General features: G+C 33.3%; 1 long non-coding RNA gene across 2 annotated transcripts in view; it reads right to left on the bottom strand.

Annotated features, from left to right (window-relative positions):
- Window positions 1-18,838, bottom strand: part of LOC145286095 (uncharacterized) — a 145,862-nt gene that overhangs the window by 109,155 nt on the left and 17,869 nt on the right. The window contains exon 1 of one of the 2 annotated variants that reach the window (XR_013869099.1): window positions 17,819-17,975. The exons of the other annotated variant lie outside the window; for it this stretch is intronic. This is a non-coding gene — a long non-coding RNA (uncharacterized LOC145286095). Of the gene's footprint in view, window positions 1-17,818; window positions 17,976-18,838 lie in introns of those variants that run through there. 2 annotated transcript variants of the gene reach the window in all.

Below are 18,838 nucleotides of genomic sequence, written 5' to 3' on the forward strand. Positions count from 1 at the left end.
CAATGCAGTGGAAGCACTCGGACTCATCACCTCCAAAGAAGGCAAGGATGCAGCCCTCTGCTGGCAGGGAGGTCATGCTTATAGTCTTCTGAGACCAGGACGGAATAGTGATGACAGATTTCTTGGCAAAGGGTACCACAATTACAGGAGCCTATTATGCTTCACTTTTGAGGAAATTAAGGGAAGCTATCACAATCAAGAGGCGGGGGCAAGATCAGCAAATGTACCTTCTCCTGCAGGACAACGCTCCGGTCCATAACTCGCATGTCGCCAGATCAGAAGCATGGGCATGTGGTTATGAAATCCTTCCCCATCCTCCCTACTCTCCTGACCTTGCACCCTCTGACTTTCACCTCTTCCTTGCCATGAAGTTGTTTTTGAAAGGAAAGCATTTCCCAGATGATGCAGCCTTGATATCTGAAGTCACGTCATGGTTGGAGGACCAACCTGGCGTGTTCTACAAAAACGGTCTCCAGAACTGCATCAAACGATGAGAGAAATGCATAACTCTGGGTGGTTCCTATGTAGAGAAAGAATAATAACTGTGTCAAGTTTCGTTGCTCTACTGCTATGGGAAGTGGGACAGGGACATTACTAATTGCACGCCCCTCGTATATATATGTATATATATGTATATATATGTATATCTATATATATAAAAATGTAATTCTTGGTTCGTTCAAAGTGAATAAAACCATATTTCTACATTACCAATTTAATTGAAATTTTCAGAAAATTTATCTGTAAAGTCAAGGAATGTTTGCATGTTATTAAAATAAATTAAGATCGCAAATTATAAAAAATATATTAAATAAAATAAAAATATTTTTCGTAACTGCGAGACTGTCCACCATTTTATTTCCGGTAGAAATGATCCTTTCACGTGCACCACACGTTGACAACTTTTGAATTACAACATTTAACTATTTATTTAATAGATGGGTAAAAAAAAACAAAAAAATATTCCCTATTTTTTAAATTATATATTTCTTTTTTTTTGTACTTTAACCTTACAATTGAATAAAAAAAACATATAAAACTTTAATTAAACTTGGAAATACGATTTAAAAAATAGCGCGGATCGGTAAGTGCACTAGCACCATTTGTTTATCTTAATTTTTTATTTTTAAAAGCTTTCCTGGCGAAGCCTACCTAAAATAAATTTGTCTAATTCTTAATTTCTTATGTTATTGAAAAAAAAAAAAAGGATCCCGGAATTTTGATAAAATTTTCCATTAAGGCCTCGTCTCACGTTCGTATATAACAAAATATGGTAAATATCCAGATACGCTACAACAGAACACCGACCAATCTAATTTGTTTTTTTTATAGGTAATTGAGGTCGCTGACAACGAATCTGATAGTCAAACTTGGGGCAAATTTACCGTTTTCATGGTATTAACACCTGAACTCACGAACTATATTCCACCATTTTGCAGCTTCTGTTTACGCTACGCGCGCACGCTATAGCATAAACGACGGCTTGATTCACCAAACAAACTGCCTTCTCACATTGCGTACAAATCTTCCTAGGAAAATTTGAAATTAGATGAAAAAGAAATAAAGCAAGAAAAGAAAGCAGACCAAATTGTGGGGGGGGGGGGATTTAATTTTTTTTTTTTTTTTTTTCCAAAACATAGAATTTTCTAATTTTCAAAAATACATTATAGCACTTTTTGGGTAGAAAATTTAAAATTAGCTGAAAAAGAAATAAAACAAGAAAAGGAAAGAAAGCACTCCAAGTTGGGGAGAGGAGGGGGGGGTAATTTAATTGTTTTTTTTTTCCTGGAACATAGAATTTTCAAATTTTCAAAAAGTAACGCACCGACATTTACCAATTAGAACGCCATTTAACATTTTTCGAAGATTTTACTGTTTACATTGGGAGGGGGGGAGCGCAGCGCCTCCACTCGCGCCCCCAATGTAAACAGTAAAATCTTCGAAAAATGTTAAATGGTGTTCTATTTGGTAAATGTCGGTGCGTTACTTACTGAAAAACGGTTAACTAAACTGCAGAAGTACCTATTAAGCCACATAAGTTCTATAATTAAATCCTCCTCCCGCAAAAAAAAAAGAACAAAAAACATAAAAATATTTGGTGTTTATGTTTTTGTAAACTGCATTAAAAACTACGTGATACAAAAAAAATAAAAAAGGTCTCCCAATTTATTGTACTTTTCTTCAATTGTAAGTCATTAAAAACTGTCAGTCCGTAATTTTTTGATTGATACGCCATGTGAGAAGGCAGTTTGCTTGGTGAAGCAAGCTGTCGTTTATGTTGCAGCGAATGCGTGTAGCGTAAACGGAAGCTGCAAAATGATGGAAAGTAGTTCGTGGGTTCAGGGGTTAATACCATGCAAACGGTAAATTTAGCCCAAGTTTGACTATCAGATTCGTTGTCAGCAACCTCAATTACCTATAAAAAAAAAACAAATTAGAGTGGTCGGTGTTCTGTTGTAGCGTATCTGGATATTTACCCAAAATACTTTTTTGGGTGGCCGTTGAGTTCCATAGCGACTAGCAGACTTAAAATAGTGCGGATCGGTAAGTGCACTAGCACCATTAGTTTATCTTAATTTTTTATTTTTAAAAGCTTTCCTGGCGAAGCCTACCTAAAATAAATTTGTCTAATTCTTGATTTCTTATGTTATTGAAAAAAAAAGAAAAAAAAGCATCCCGGAATTTTGATAAAAGTTTCCATTAAGGTCCGTCTCACGTTCGTATATAACAAAATACTTTTTTGGGTGGCCGTTGAGTTCCATAGCGACCAGCAGACTTATCCGCTCATGTAAATTAAAAATGTTTGTAAGTGAGAAATTATCAATAAACGGTTTAGTTATTTTTTTTTTTATACTTCATGAAAAGAGTTAAGCCAACGTAATAAATGTTTAGCAACTTTTTCCTTTTATTATTCTTAAGAAAAAAAACTTTTTTTTATTCATGAAAAGAGTTAAGCCAACGTAAATAAATAAATAAATAAATGTTTGTACACGTGACAAATTATCAATAAACGGTTTAGTTACGTTTTTTTTTTTTTTTTTAATTATTTATGAAAAGAGTTAAGCCAACATAAGTAATGTTTGAAAAAGTGCCAAAGGCAACGTAAGTAAATAAATAACAAAAATATTACGTGCGCATGCGTTAGCCTTGACTGAGGGGGAGACTAAGGAACGACCATTAAATAAGTCGCCATGGAACTCAACGCCTAAGGAGTACCAAAAATGGTTTTCATAATATGAAGAAATTTCTTTTCCGAAAAGTGGGTGATCACTTTTCTATGTAAATTTAGCTTAAAATGGGCACCCACTTTCTGGCCATCTGAGGAAGGGGGGGGGGCATTTATTTTCGTGTTTATTGGCTTAAAGGTTTTTTGACAAAGCAGTTTGGTACGCGAGTGCATATTTAACAGCCTTCGTTTATGCTCGCGTGTAGCGTAAACAAAGGCTACGTTTGTGAAATGGAAAATAGTCCCAGAGTTCAGGGGTTATTACCATGCAAAAGAAATCAAACGAAAAACTTTTTAGCCAAGAAACACACATAAAAATTTAAAAAAATAGCATCCATTTTTTTCTATCGAATTCGTTTGCTGTTTTTATTGAAAACTATCTTCTTCCGGATTTTTGATAAAATTTTCCATAAAGGGCCGTGCGCCTCACGTTTGTATATAACAAAAAAAATTTTTGTAGATTTCGGTGTGCTAAAAACAAATCTGCAAATCGTTTCCATCGCAAAAAAAAGTTTTATGATATGAAGAAATTACTTTTTCGAAAAGTAGGCGATCACTTTTCCATGTAAATTTAACTTAAAATAAGCACCCACTTTCTAGCCACCTGAGAGAGGGGGGGATTTTTTCCCATGTTTATTGGCTAAACAGCTTTCGTTTATGCTCGCGCGTAGCATAAACAAAGGCTACGGCTGTGAAATGGAAAATAGTCCCAGAGTTCAGGGGTTATTACCATGCAAAAGAAATCAAACAAAAAACTTTTTAGCCAAGAAACACACAAAAAAATGCCCCTTTCTCAGGTGGCCAGAAAGTGGGTGCTCATTCTAAGTTAAATTTAGATTGAAAAGTGATCACCCACATTTCGAAAAAGTAATTTCTTCATATCATGAAAACTTTCTTTTTGCGATTGTTTGCAGATTCGTTTTTAGTACATCGAAATCTACAATAAAATATTTCGTTATATATGAATATGAGACGGGCCTTAAAGTAAAATAATACCGGATTTTGGGGGCAGATTTGCCGTTTAGTTCTACAAATATCCTCAAGCCAGGTAATCACTAAAAGGGACTCTTAAAAGTCGTCACCTGTATCGAGCAAAAGTTTCAAACCACTGATTATATGTCAGCCTACGTCACAGTAACATATATTGAGTGAGTTCCTAACAGTATTTTGTATAGTTTTTTTAGTTTAAACTCATTTTCCCAAAATTTCCCCAAACTTAATGTGTCTGATACAGTCTGCCGCCATTTGTATTTTTCAAATATACCGATAAACACTGCATGTTTTTGAACCAATTAAACATTATACATTACATAAAGCACTACAATCTTATCCAGTTAGGTAGAACATTTACTTTTCTTGCCTTTGATAAAATTTATTTGTTATATATTTATTTTTGACAACTTCTTTGTGTTTAGTAATACAAACCCTTTTCATTTAATGTAATGTTTAGTCAGCTTGAAGAACAGTGTTTATCGGTGTATTTGAAAGATACAATTGGTGGCGGACACTGTTGATTATGTTAAGTTTGAGAAAGTGAGTTAAAACTAAAACACTATACAAAATACTGTCACAAAGCCACCGATTATGCCCGCCTATGTCATGGTAACATATATTCGGTGGGTTTTTGACACTGTATTATATAGTTTTTAGTTTTCAACTTACTTTCCCAAACTTAATGTATTCAACAGAGTCTGCAACCATTTCTGTTTTTCGAGCCGATTAAACATTTTACATTACATAAAAACACTAAACAATTATCCAGTTAGGTAGAATTGTTTTTGGACAACATTTTCGAATCTGTGTATAGTACCCCCCCCCCATCATTCAAATATTAATTACTAACTCACATTTTTGTATACAGAAAACAAAAAAAAAAACATTTAGCGTTTCAACATTTTTGCTACGTTCAGCTTTATCCACTGATTGTTGGTCGAGCCCAAGCCATGATTGACGGTAATCCCGAGGATCAGGATCCAATTCTGCAAGAGTACAATTTTTTTTCATTTTCGCCTTTTTTTATTTTACTTTTTGGAGTGGATTGCTGTACTAAGAATATAAGAAACATGCATTTTCTCTTTTTATTAGAATTTTCCATTACACCAAATTGAGCCACAGCAACGCGTGGCAGGGTACAGCTAGTATATATATATATATATATATATATATATATATATATATATATATATATATATATATCACCTTTTTTGGCAATTTTATATGTTCTAATTCTCAGTGGCTTTCTTGATCAGAATTTAACAAATGAAGACTTGTTGGAAAGATAATGACCTGAATTGTGTAGTAGGCTATGTGACATTTGCCATTAAGATCGTACATTAAGGGGATCATCCATCATTTTTGTATACAGAAAACAAAAAAAAAAAAACATTTAGCGTTTCAACATTTTTGCTACGTTCAGCTTTATCCACTGATTGTTGGTCGAGCCCAAGTCATGATTGACGGTAATCCTGAGGATCAGGATCCAATTCTGCAAGAGTACCATTTTTTTTTCATTTTCGCCTTTTTTTTTTTTTACTTTTTGGAGTGGATTGCTGTACTAAGAATATAAGAAACATACATTTTCTCTTTTTATTAGAATTTTCCATTACGCCAAATTGAGCCACAGCAACGCGTGGCAGGGTACAGCTAGTATATATATATATATATATATATATATATATATATATATATATATATATATATATATATATATATATATATAGTGTAAAGGAAATAACTCTCTGGCTGTAAGATAGCTGAACAGATTCAGCTGTCATTATCACCAAACACAATAACAAAACCAAAGATATTTAAGTGCAGTAAAAAATATCATATATTTCAAGCAAGACGTCCATCGCTTAACTGCAAAGACTCCTGACACCTGATTTAGTAGTCGAGGTTTCGAATCTCACAAAAATCAGCCATACTGATAAGTGGTGTAACGATGAAATATGTATCCACTGACAATTCTATTTCATAAATGAGAAAAGGGATTGGATGCAACCACCGCTACACTTCTCTGCTACTATCTATGTCTAAAATGTCATAGAAATTTTTCCCATAGTTTTTTCATCAATGCATGTCAGATTCCTTTACTCCTCTAAAAAGTAAATCAAACATTCAACTCTCTTTTATTATTCCCATCTAAGTGCCTGATTGGATGGTATCACAAAGGCCAAAAATATACTATTTCCTCACCCTTAAAGAGGGAGGTGCTGCTTTGAAGGATAATATCATGACGAATGAACTAGCAGATAGTATAGTATGATGTAGCAGGCAATAAATCGGAAAGACTTGGTACACATTTACCCTCAAGTGGCTTTTTAGTCTTAATAAAACTCACTAGTATTAAAAAAATAACTTTTTTATGCAAATAAGCATTCATTATAATACATACTCGTACTGTCCATCACAATTTTCCATTTTTTTTTTTTTTTACTTTATTCAAGCACTTTTTTTTTTACAAGGGAGTTATCACTTATCAAAACCTGAAGGCAACTCGAGGATAAGGGTTAATGAATGTAATTGTTAATGGTGAAGATTAGTAGAATTTGGATTATTTAAGAGGTCGGCTCAACAAGAACTTGTTTACATTGCAAAGGAGGTCGTCCGGGGTGATAGTTTGGTAGTTCCAGTCCTGGCCACACTCACTTGGAAGCTTTTCTCCATGCAAAAGTGAAGTGTGCCTGCAATTAATCAAGAACGGCTACCGTAATTGATTTAAATTCTTCTAGAACATTCCTCCGTGTATCGATAGACTGGAAAGCTGATTTCTCAATTACGATATAGTAGTATGCATCACCTTGAATAAAATGCATTTGTTTCAATGAAAAATTAAGAAAACTAGGAGTGACGCCCGGCGTAGCCCAGTCGTAAAATACGCTTAAGTATATTTTAATTTATACAGACTTCGTATATATTATTATAGAGTCAATTTTAACTTGATTTTTATGTATTATAAAGTTGTGATTTCAAAAATAAAAAATGTATTCCCATGATTTGGGTCCATCAGCTTAAATCGAAACCAAAACCAAAATTTATGAAGAATATATATATATATATATATATATATATATATATATATATATATATATATATATATATATATATATATATATATATAACTTGAGTCCCTTCTGTATCCGAATTTAACTTAGTAACAACCAAATTAGACATATTTAAATACTAGAACCAGTAAAAACCAATTAAATATAACCATTTACAAGTAAGACAAGGAAAAAGAAGAGGAAGTAAAAACCACTTGAAATAATTATGAACTTTTATTTAAAAAGGAAAAAATAAATTGAAATGGGAGGGAGAAAAAAAATAATAATAATAAGTCTGAAGTTCACCTTCTAACCGTATAAAAGACTGTATTTTGACTGCCCCCAAAATGTCCCTTTTTGACAAACCTTAAAGGTTCTAATAACATTTCAGGAGAGAGAAAGAATAGAATTAAAAGATAAGAAAAGATTTAGAAAGAGTCAAAACTTACTTTGAGGTAAGAATAGTTTTTTAGAAGCAAGGATAATTTATACAGATTTTTTTTTTTAGAGAGAAGAATTGTCATTCCTGCCTGAGATAGCATAAAAATAAAAAAATGTCTCGTTGGATTTTCTTCTTTTTTATCAAATAAATCTGCATCCTCTTCAACTTTCTTTTACTCATATTTGTCGGCTTTTACTTAGGGAAAAAACATTACTTGACCTGCTATAGCTTCGACAGCTTAGTTGAATGAAAACTTTTTTCTTATTAGAGAAATCTCTTTCTTCTTGCTATACCATAGAAGATTATACACTTTCCTTTTCACTTCGAATATTTCCGGAGGAACAAGCAAATTATTGTTGCTTGCGCCGTTACTTTTTTCACTCGTCTAATGTTTAGCATTTGCACTTATTTCTTTTCCTTTAGACAAGACTTTTGACTTGATTCTTTAAGACTTTTCTGTTTTAACTCAGCCGGCATTTTTCTCTTCATTTTTGTCACCTAGACGAAAATTTAACAGACGAAATAGGACCTTCATCTAGAGCCTCCTGATGTCTCACCACGATAGGTTACTACATCCAGGTCCGACATTTTCAAACAACGACCTTTCACTCCCAATGGCAAAGGCAGCAACTGCCTTTTTTCACTTCCATTCTCGCTTCAAACGGCGAGCAAAAAATCACTCGAGCAAAAAAGAAACAGTCATGTGCTATCAGTAGCAGTCTACAACTACTTGCATAAAGAAAGAAGAAAAAAGAGAGAAAAAGAAGGGTAGCTGGAATAATTAAATTCTGACATCTGCTATAATCGAAACCGAAACCAAAACTTATGAAGAATTATTGGTAAAATTATTTTTTTTACAAGAAATGGAAGATTATAAAATTAAACGACAGTCACTCGGAAGAAAAAAAATATAAGCGTGACACACAAAACAACACACACGCTACCATATTAATATATAGATGTGCACATGAATATATCTTAAAAGCAAATTTTCTAATAACAAAATAAAATTACCAGAAAATAAAAAAATTAGCATAATTTTAAAAATATTTGTTTAGATTCTACAAAAATCAGGGAAATAAGTTACTTTATTATGCTCTTCCAGTGCCCAAAATTTCACTTCTCTGCATTTCATAGTAATTTCAAAATTAAAAAAATATTGACCTGCAATAAAGCGATACACAAGGTTTATATATATATATATATATATATATATATATATATATATATATATATATATATATCCAATAATTTTTTTTGTTTTTTGTTTAATTCATATTAAAAAACCTTTTTTAAAAGAAAAATACAACTTTCTTATATATGGGTCGTGGAACTGCATTCACTAGCAAAAGATCTAGCTAATTTGCATATCCTTTTATTAGTTTTTTGGTTTTCTTATGGGATCTACATCTTTAGTTAACTATTATGTGCAATTATATTCATTCAGATATTCTATATGATTTATACTTGCGTACTATTTGTATAAAAAGATTATAGTAAACACAAACCTTATTCTATATATATTTATGTATGCATGTATATATATTTGTTTACAAAAATTTGCCTATCGTCTGTCAGTTTTTCGTCTACAGACATGAAACTTCATATATAGGGTATTTAAACTCATGCAAAACTTAATATTTGGGTTTTAGCCGGGAAAAATCAGTACAAAAGTGTGAAAATTAAACAAATGAAATTTTCCATGTGAAGTTCAAACAACGGCATTACGAATATGCATGCTTAACATAGTAGCTATTGGTTAATGTTTTAATTTTTAGCTTTGCAGCAAACATTTCTTCATAGGTCAGTCATTAACGTCAAAGGAAAAAATAAATCATAAGCTAAACATTTTGGTTTCGATTCTCGATGGTGGCGTATGAGTCATTTCTTTTTAACTTTTTAATCCATTACTATATATTAGGTCCAACATAATATAATAATAAATACGAAATCTGCATTAATCATTATTATATTTAAGCATATTTTACGATCGGGCAATGCTGGGCAGCCTGCTAGTATATATATATATATATATATATATATATATATATATATATATATATATATATATATATATATATAAAGGAAGCAACAATCCATTGTATGTCTCTTTCTTATATTTCTCAATACTAGGACTTATACTTGAGTTTTTAGCACTGGGCATTACCAAATCTCTGTATGCCACTGGACGCAAAGCAAATACATCCCAACTTGCAAATACTTTTTCATACGTTTGTATTCACTTAAATGTCATGCTAATCGGTCAGGCTAACCTGCATTGCTGATTATTGAAATAAATCCGTTATTTACATGTCAGCCTTCTCCTCTTGTACTTTGCAGGCAGCTGCCATTTTATAAGGATGTCTCATTATGGAACTCAACCCTTCGTCTTTTCTTTAGTCATAGGCAACGTATCATAAACCAATGTATTTATCAAATGAAAACCTTTCTTTTCTCAGCCCGTTCTTAATAAGCATCAGCTAAGTAAAGAGTTGTAATAATCAGAAACTCAAGTTGATTCTAACCATAAATTGAAAACTGCAACAATGAAACATCAGTTTCAATTGCATGTGACAGTATTTCTAAGATGATTTCTTTTAGTACTAATGAGTCACTACTCAAGGCTTAAAGCCACTCGAGGATAAGGGTTAACGAGATCCATGCAATGTCAATTGAATTATGAAGTGATTAAGAATATTACGAGAGGATTGAAAAATTATGAATTGAATTAACAAAATTTATATTGAGACAATGGACACCTGCTGAAAAGCTGGCTATGAGCTTAGAGTGAAGTTGTGTAATCTCCAACTGCACTTTTACTGATCTGGCATTGCTAGAAGAAATTCAAGATGATCAGAATGCTGGGGGGTAAACAGAAGGACTGGTTTGCTGTTATTTCATAGCTTCATAGTTTCCTTCTCTTAGACTAGTTGCTCTACCAAAGCTTGAGAGTCTAGTCTACTTTTTTATTTCACCTATAGCTGCGGGGAAGAAGAATTGAATCATACCTTTCCCAAATATATTAGTAAAAATGAATTTACAGTTATTTCTACGTACAAATTTATGGCGCCTGACCTGTTAAGTTTGAAATCATATTCAAGTCGATATGTGAAGCTTGAAATCTTCAATAGACCACAATATTTTTTATTTGCTGATAATTCATCACTTATCAAGGCTTAAAGCCACTTGAGGATAAGAGTTAATGAGATTAATAGATTTTCAGTTAAATGATGATGATGAGCGGATTGAAAAAGGTGTAGCTGAGACGATTTGGGCTGAATTGTTAGAAGGTTGTTTTTTTACGGAAATCGCTCTAAACAAGGCATGAAGCCACTTCATGTAAAGAGCTAAAAAAGATAATACTTCAAGGTCAAAAATCAGCCAACAATGAGTGTTAGATGGACAGATTTGAACTCAAAGAACAGCAATTTTTTCCTGTTTGTCAGAAACATCACTCATGGAATGTGAGGACTAAAAGAAAATAAGGGAAGCAATAGTTACAAGGCTGCCAAAAGTAAACTTTAGGTCCACTTTAAGTCTCTGTCCTGTTCAATAAGCTGCCAGAAGCCGTGGTCATTTTGCAAATGCCCAAAGAGTTCGAGGCAGCATTGGATGTCACTGACCTTTGGATGATTACCCTTTACTTGATCAGTATCAGAGAGTGTGAGGGGACCTGATTGTGGCATTCATCAACAGGAATTTACCTTACAAGGAGTTTTTCACCACAGTGCCAAATCATAGTATCTGTAGGATTCAGAAAAATGTGTGCCATAGGCGATTTCATCTCATTAGAAGAAAGGCATGATTCTCTGTGCTTCTGCTTTGGAACAACATACCGGACGAGATTGTCACAATGTCTACAATATCTATCTTTAAAGTCGTCTTAGATTAATATTCAAGTGGTATATGGATGTACGTATCTTATGTATTTTACATGGCTTGTTGCACTTTGCTATGTTTTAGCAATTTAATTTGATCTGATTGAAAATAATGAATGTGATGAATAAAATTTAGATTTTTCCATTGTTTGAAAATTTGCAACAATTGATGGCAACCTCCTCTCTAATGAGACAATAGTGTTTTGCATCTAGTCTGGTTCACTGACGTGACTTCTGTGGCTATAAAGTCAAAGCAGGAGTTGCCTCTCCAGATGCAGGCCTGGGCAGGTGATAAAGAGTCCTAGGTTGGCCAATAGACCATGATCCTTCTCTCAGCGTTGCAGACAAAGTTCAATGAAAAGGCAAGCCAATATGGTTGGAGCTAGTACAGCTGAAGGAATTGTTGGAAGGTGTTTCAGTGTTTCACCATCTGCCTATCAAGACTCCAAACTGGATTATTATCTCTTATCCTTTGCATTTCCCAAGGCATCCACAAGACAGGGGAGCTATTTGCCCACAGCTTGTGAAAATTAAAGAATAGTTCCAATTTTGACAGAAATAACTAAGATTGACATTTTAATTCTGGTTGTATCAAAATGAAAGCAAAATCCTTAACTGATTCTTCTTCAAAAAGAGTTGCGCGAAAGACATGCACATTCTGTAACGGTGAAAAAAAATTGAAAATATTTCCAATTTTTACGAAAATAAAGGAGATCCTTATTATAGTTATGGTTGTCTCAAAATAAAAGCGAAATCCTTTAGGGATTCTTTTTAAAGAGTCAGACGAATGAAACATAAATTTCGTAAAGGTGAGGATTTTAAAATATTTTCAATTTTGATGAAAAAAATAGAGATCTTCATTGTAGTTATGGTTGCATTAAAATGAAAGTGAAATCCTTGATAATAGCTTCAGTGACTATTCCTAGGAAGTAAATAATTGTAGTAGTAATAATGATAATAATAATAATAATAAACCCATCCAAGCAAGAAGACCAGATATCGTAATAATTAACAAGAAAGAAAAATCCTGTCAAATCATAGATTTTGCTGTCTCAGCTGACCACAGGGTGAGTATGAAAGAAAAGGAGAAACAGAGCAAATACACAGAGCTAGCCAGAGAGTTAAAAGGGATATGGATGATGAAGAAAATCAAAATAATACTTATAATAGTAGGATCACAAGGAACAATTCCGAAAAACTTTGAAAAAAGAATGGGAGAAATTGAAATCAGAGGAATGGCTGCAAAGATACAACGAATAACAATAATGAAAACAACTGAAATATTAAGGAAAACCCTTGAATGTGGAGACTAATACACATGAGCCACATGTGCGGGCCAGACAAACTGCTGCAGAGGCGAAACATGTAGAAGCTTTACAGGGAATGAAGAACACTCAAGCTGCATATCAACAAATTTTACATCCCCATCATGCTTCCCCTCCAATTGTCCCATCACTGTTCCCCCCCTCTTCTTGAAAAAAAGTGTGATATCAAATAGTCAAGAAAGGTCAAGGAGGATGAAAAGGAGGTCAAGGAGAGAGTGCTGACCAGACCTCTGCTGGACAAGCATGAAGAGAACTGGGACCTTGGGGAGACTTAGTGCCACTCAAATTCCAGTATAGACCAATGGTCGCTGCCAGCGAGAAATCAATGGTGAGAGGCTGTTGTGATAACGAAAATTTATTTGCAAATGCTATCGAAGGAGGTGGAGCGTGCTCGACGTCTCGGGAGACTTGTTGTCACTCAGCTTCCAGGGAACACCACAGGTTTTTCAGTCAGATCTTTGATGACTTGTGTCAAAGCTCCATGCGAACCAATAATACTAATAATAATAATAGTAATAATAATAATACTACTACTAATAATAGTAGTAATAGTAATAGTAATAATAATAATAATAATAATAATAATGTTAAAATAGATAAAACACAGAGAAACAGTGAATGTAGACTCTGTAGATAGAGAGGAAATGATAAATCACATAATAAGTGAGTGCAGCAAACTAGTTTTCCCCAAAAAGAATATAAGGACATGCAAAACTGCATGATGAACATAGCGCACTAGGGGTTCTGCAAATGACTGCACCTCAAACATGCAGGCAAATGGTACAAACAGAAACCCGCAACATAACTAGAAAACGAAAACCACAAAATCCAATAGGACATCGAGACACAACCAGATAAACTCATTTAAGCAAGAAGAACGGTTATTATAATAATTAAAAAGAAGGAAAGAAACCACCAAATTCTAGATTTATCAAAGACACAGTGTTAGAAAATAGGTCGAACATAAGAAAGAAATATGTTAAATCATATTGTAGACACGTTTACCGGAAGTGGAGGTCAGTTGATCGGATCTGCGTGTGAGTCACGTGATCAGGTTAGCTGGATTCAGTGAGTTTGGATTGGAACATAAAGAAGAGCTGACGGCTTAACAGGTCTTCCTCTCCTCTTCACTGGGGAGGGGGGGGGAGAAGCAGACGTGTGTGAAAATAAGACCTTGAAGTAACCACGTAAACAAAGACATTCACTTTCCATTCTTCTGCGATCGACACCTGGAAGGGGAATAAAAACCTATATAAAACCAATCATCATCTTGGAGTAAATGAATATTCGTCCAAAACAGGTTTCCAGTCTCCCCTCTAAGAACAAGATTAATTCTAGGTGGGCAAGATCAATGACGCATGAAGTTAAGGTAAGTCCAAAATATATGTACCACACACACACACACACACACACACACACACACACACACACACACACACACACACAACAATATGAACAATTAGATATGAATATATCACAAATAGACAGCAACATTTAGACGATCATACAACGGTACCCCAACAATGCAACAACAGAAAAACGAAACAAATATGCAGAACTTACTAGAGAACGGAAAGAAAGGAAGAAAATCAATATAACACAAATAATTGTACGAACATTAGGAAGAGTTTCAAAGAACTTGGAAAAAAGACTAGGAGAAATCAGAATCAACAGGAAGACTGCAACTATACAACAGACCCTTGAGTGCAGAAAGTAATCCATATGAGATACAAACGCTAACTGGCCATATAGAAACTGCAACAGAAGTAAAAATATCGAGAAATACCATATGGAACCAAAAAAGCTAACGCCAAAAAATTCTAAGTTAACCATCCCCCCCCCCAAAGAAAATTGTAGTTTTAGTATCGACTGGCACCACACCAAATAGTCTAAAAAGGTCAAGGAGGATGAAAAGACCAAGGAGAGAAGGCACTAACCAGACCTCCACTGGATAAGTGCAAAGTGGACTTTATTGCCACCTAAACTCCAGTAAAGACCAATGGTCGTTGCTAGCAAGCAGTCAATGGCAAGTGGTTGTTGCGATGACGCAAGTTCATTTGCAAAGATTATCAAAACTGGTGAAGAGTACTGGAAATCTTGGGAGATTTGTTGTCACTCAGACTCCAATGAACATCGCTGGTTGTTGCCAGTGAATCCTTGATAATGACCTGTGTGTGGACTCCTAGTGACTAATAATAATAAATAGATAGCGAAATTGATTTTCATAACTTGATGTATATCATATATATGCTATGACACTGGTATGTGAAAAAGAAGTTTGAGTTCTAGCATGTGAATGGTAAAGATTTGAGAGTGATATTTCTGATAGCCATTGGCTCTCCATCAGAATGGCCGAGGTTCAAGCAAGTGAAATCTCTGAACATCCATCAAGAATAAAATAGAAAAGCCATCAAAACGAAGGTTCCCATGTTAAAGAAACCTTTTTCATTCAGCCCCCCTCATTCCTCAGGGAATGTCATCATCTATCTACTGAAATATCATCAGCGCTAGAAGTAGTATTAGCAGTGGAATTAGCAGTAGTAGTAGTAGTAATAATAATGAATCTTAACAGATGGAGAATATGCTTTGCTTATCTAAATTATGTTGATTGCAAATAAAGTCCAAAAGAGTGCCATTGAAGGTCAATAATAAGCAAGATAAATGCAGTGGTGTAATTAAAGTGTATTAACAAAAATATCTTACATAAGAATGCGTCATGATTCTGCGGCTATAACTGCTACTAATCGCTGCCCCCGGCATTTAGATATAATTCTGTTTTGTCGAGGTAAGTCCTGAAATAGATATATCAGCTTATGCCATTAAAAATTTTAAATGATGTTCAAAGATATCTAAACCATTCAAGGAATTATGAACAAAAAAAAACGAGTAACCAGTCAACACATACACATTGTACAAAATGTTTACTGAAATTTGTAGAGCTAAGATTAAATCTCGCAATTTAAAAGAAAAAATTGTCATAAATACGATAAAAAATATAAATCACCTAATGTAAGATTTCACTTTTTTTATACCACTTATCAAGGTCAGAAGGCCCCTCGAGGATAAAAGTTAATGGGATTATCACTTGGCGAAGAAGATCACATCTGAGAGAATTGGAAACGATGGCTTTAATTGGTTATAGAATATATATTTTTTTTATATTTTATAGAGGATGGTTTAGTTGGTTATATGGTATATTCTCTATAATGTTTAGAAAGGATTGAAAACGATAGTTTAATTTGGTATAGAATATATTTTTATAATTTTTATTTTATAATTAATGTGTGCGTCTTCAAATTTTCAATGTTAAAACAGGATTGCAAAACAATAGAAAAAAATCTGCATTCTTTAAAGGAGATTCTGATTGGTTCCAAAATAAAAATGAGGAAAATCCTAATTTCATGCTCCTGTTTATATCATTAATGAAAAACGAAAACAACATTCTCATTCACAACTTTCCTATAAACTATTCAATTTGTTTGTATTGAATAGTAAATTTAAAAAAAAAATATGTTTAGCCAATACAATAATTTGCTTTAATTAAACACTTGAAATGTTGCCTTCGGATTAAAATACAAAATACTTATTCCGGCTGGGAAGATTGTTACAATTTACATTAATGAAAAATAATAATAATAAATAAATAAAATAAATGTATTGCGTAAACATTTTTATATAGGAAAGTAGAAAGTTGAACTTGGGTTTACTTCCGCCAGCCTCATAACATTCACTACCACGTATCAAATTGACAATGAGAACAGTTAAGTCGGTCGTTTCAAATGCAAACAGTTTTCAAAGACCTAATACACTTTTCAAAACCATCTGACAGTTATTTAAAAATAAGATGAACAAAATTCGTTAGAAGAAAAATTTATTTTGGTCGGTTTAAGACAAATTGTTTTTACTTCTTTAACTCTCTTTTGCAATGTTTGATGATCCGTATTGAGTGGAGTTGAAACTTTTGAAAGAGAAAAGTGTCTATAATCACTAATTGTTGTTTTCTTTTGCAGGAATAATTGTTGGTGAGCACATCTGATATTTATGAATACTACCATTCTGGACTAATTTCCTTTAATGGAAATCGCTTCAGACAAGTCATGAAACCACTTAATTTAAGGAGCTAAAATAAAACAAAAATCTTACTTCTAGTCAACAATAAATGTGAGATGGGTGGATTTTGTGCCAGAAAACAGCAATTCTTCTCTCTTTATCAGAAACATTGCTCATGGAATGTGAGGAATAAAGGACAAAATAAAGGAAACGACAGTTACGAAGCTGTTAAATACAACCTAAGGTTCACTTTCGATTTTTTTATTTTTAATTTCAAGAATTTGCTTATAAAAATATTATTTCTTTATTATTTGATGGAAAAATAAAATAATAAGAATAAAATTGGACCGAGAAAAAAGAAAGTTTTATTTTTACTACTATTCTACTAAACTGTTATCTATGCCTGTCTTGTCCACCAAGTTTTAGTCATAAATGTCCAACAGTATTTGTTTTATTACTGTTCAGTATGATAAGTGCACTTGCATATGATGTGAAAAATTGTCAATAAATCTGTTGCATTCTTCTTTTTACACTGATTTTGGTTGTGGTGGTACATTTCATTTTCGAAATAATCTGCGAAAAGCAACGTCAGAATAATAGGATGATCCACTCTGCTGTAGCAGAGGTTAAGGAATATGCCTATTTATGACTACAGAAAACAATATTACTACATACAGCAAATAAACGGTATTTTTGAGTAAAAATATAAAAGATTTTTTTGTTTTTGTTTTTGCTGGACAAAAAGATTCATTGCAAATTCTATCACCTTTATAAAATGTTCAAATGAAAACAGGAAGGAAAAAAAACTTGGCTAAAGCTACACATAAAGGCTTGAGTAAACATTGTATACCTACATTTTCAATCCTTGCCCATCAAGAGTTACAGAAATATAAGCTAAAAAAAAAAGAAGATAGTATTGATATTTCCATTTCAAATGAGGTTGGTCATAGCTTGCAGGCGTCTAGAACATTCTTTGACTCATGTGCTGTGTGCCAGAATCGAAGTATTCATGAGTCGTATTCTCTTCCCTTCTAATTCAAAGAACTTCAGCTACTTAACCAGCTAACAATTTCTCCGCCTAAGTTGACCTAATTTGGTAATGGCCTCCAATGAAGGAAGCCTGATTCCAAATGCCATTGACTGACAACTCTGACAAACCTAATTACAGAGTGGGTGGTGAGACCAGAGATTCAAATGTACACTTAATGGTCTCCATTTGATGGGTAACAAACAGAACAACAGTTTTAGACGAATAAGGCCAAGTTGTGTGTGTGTGTGTGTGTGTGTGTGTGTGTGTGTGTGTGAAACTGAGTGCCTATTTTGAGACAGCTTCCTTATTTGCAAAATAAATAAATAAATTATATATGTAATTTATTGTGTGAAAAATATGAAATTGTCTCATTTTGCAATAAGTTTTAACGCATTCTTTGCTTTTCTACTGTGTCTAAAAGAATAATAGCCAACACTTGTGCATCAAAAATATAATATTTTTATTGCTCAGTTGCAGCAAACGAGTGAAAGGAGCAAGAGGAGTGAAGGAAGCATGAGAATCAACAGAGTATTATTTCTTAGACTTGATAGAAAGTTTACGTCTTCAATCTCAATTTGGGCTAGTTTATATAACGTTTATCTTGAATGTCTATGCATGCACCTGTAAATGCCCAGTTTAGAATGTTATCTTCATTGTGAATAGAGCTAAAACTGAGTATATTCCTGTCTGCAGCAAACCTTTGAAGGTAACCTTTCAGTTTTTTTGTTTTTGTATCAATTCCTCAGATATTTTATTTTCTATGTCTCAATGTCAGTCAATGATATCAATCAATTGCATTTTGTTTCTTTCGGACAAATTTGTGTCTTTGTCAAGTAGGTTTTAT

This window comes from Euprymna scolopes, chromosome 10 (genome assembly GCF_053919585.1).
Source record: "Euprymna scolopes isolate OS-2025 chromosome 10, ASM5391958v1, whole genome shotgun sequence".
NCBI lineage: Eukaryota > Metazoa > Mollusca > Cephalopoda > Sepiida > Sepiolidae > Euprymna > Euprymna scolopes.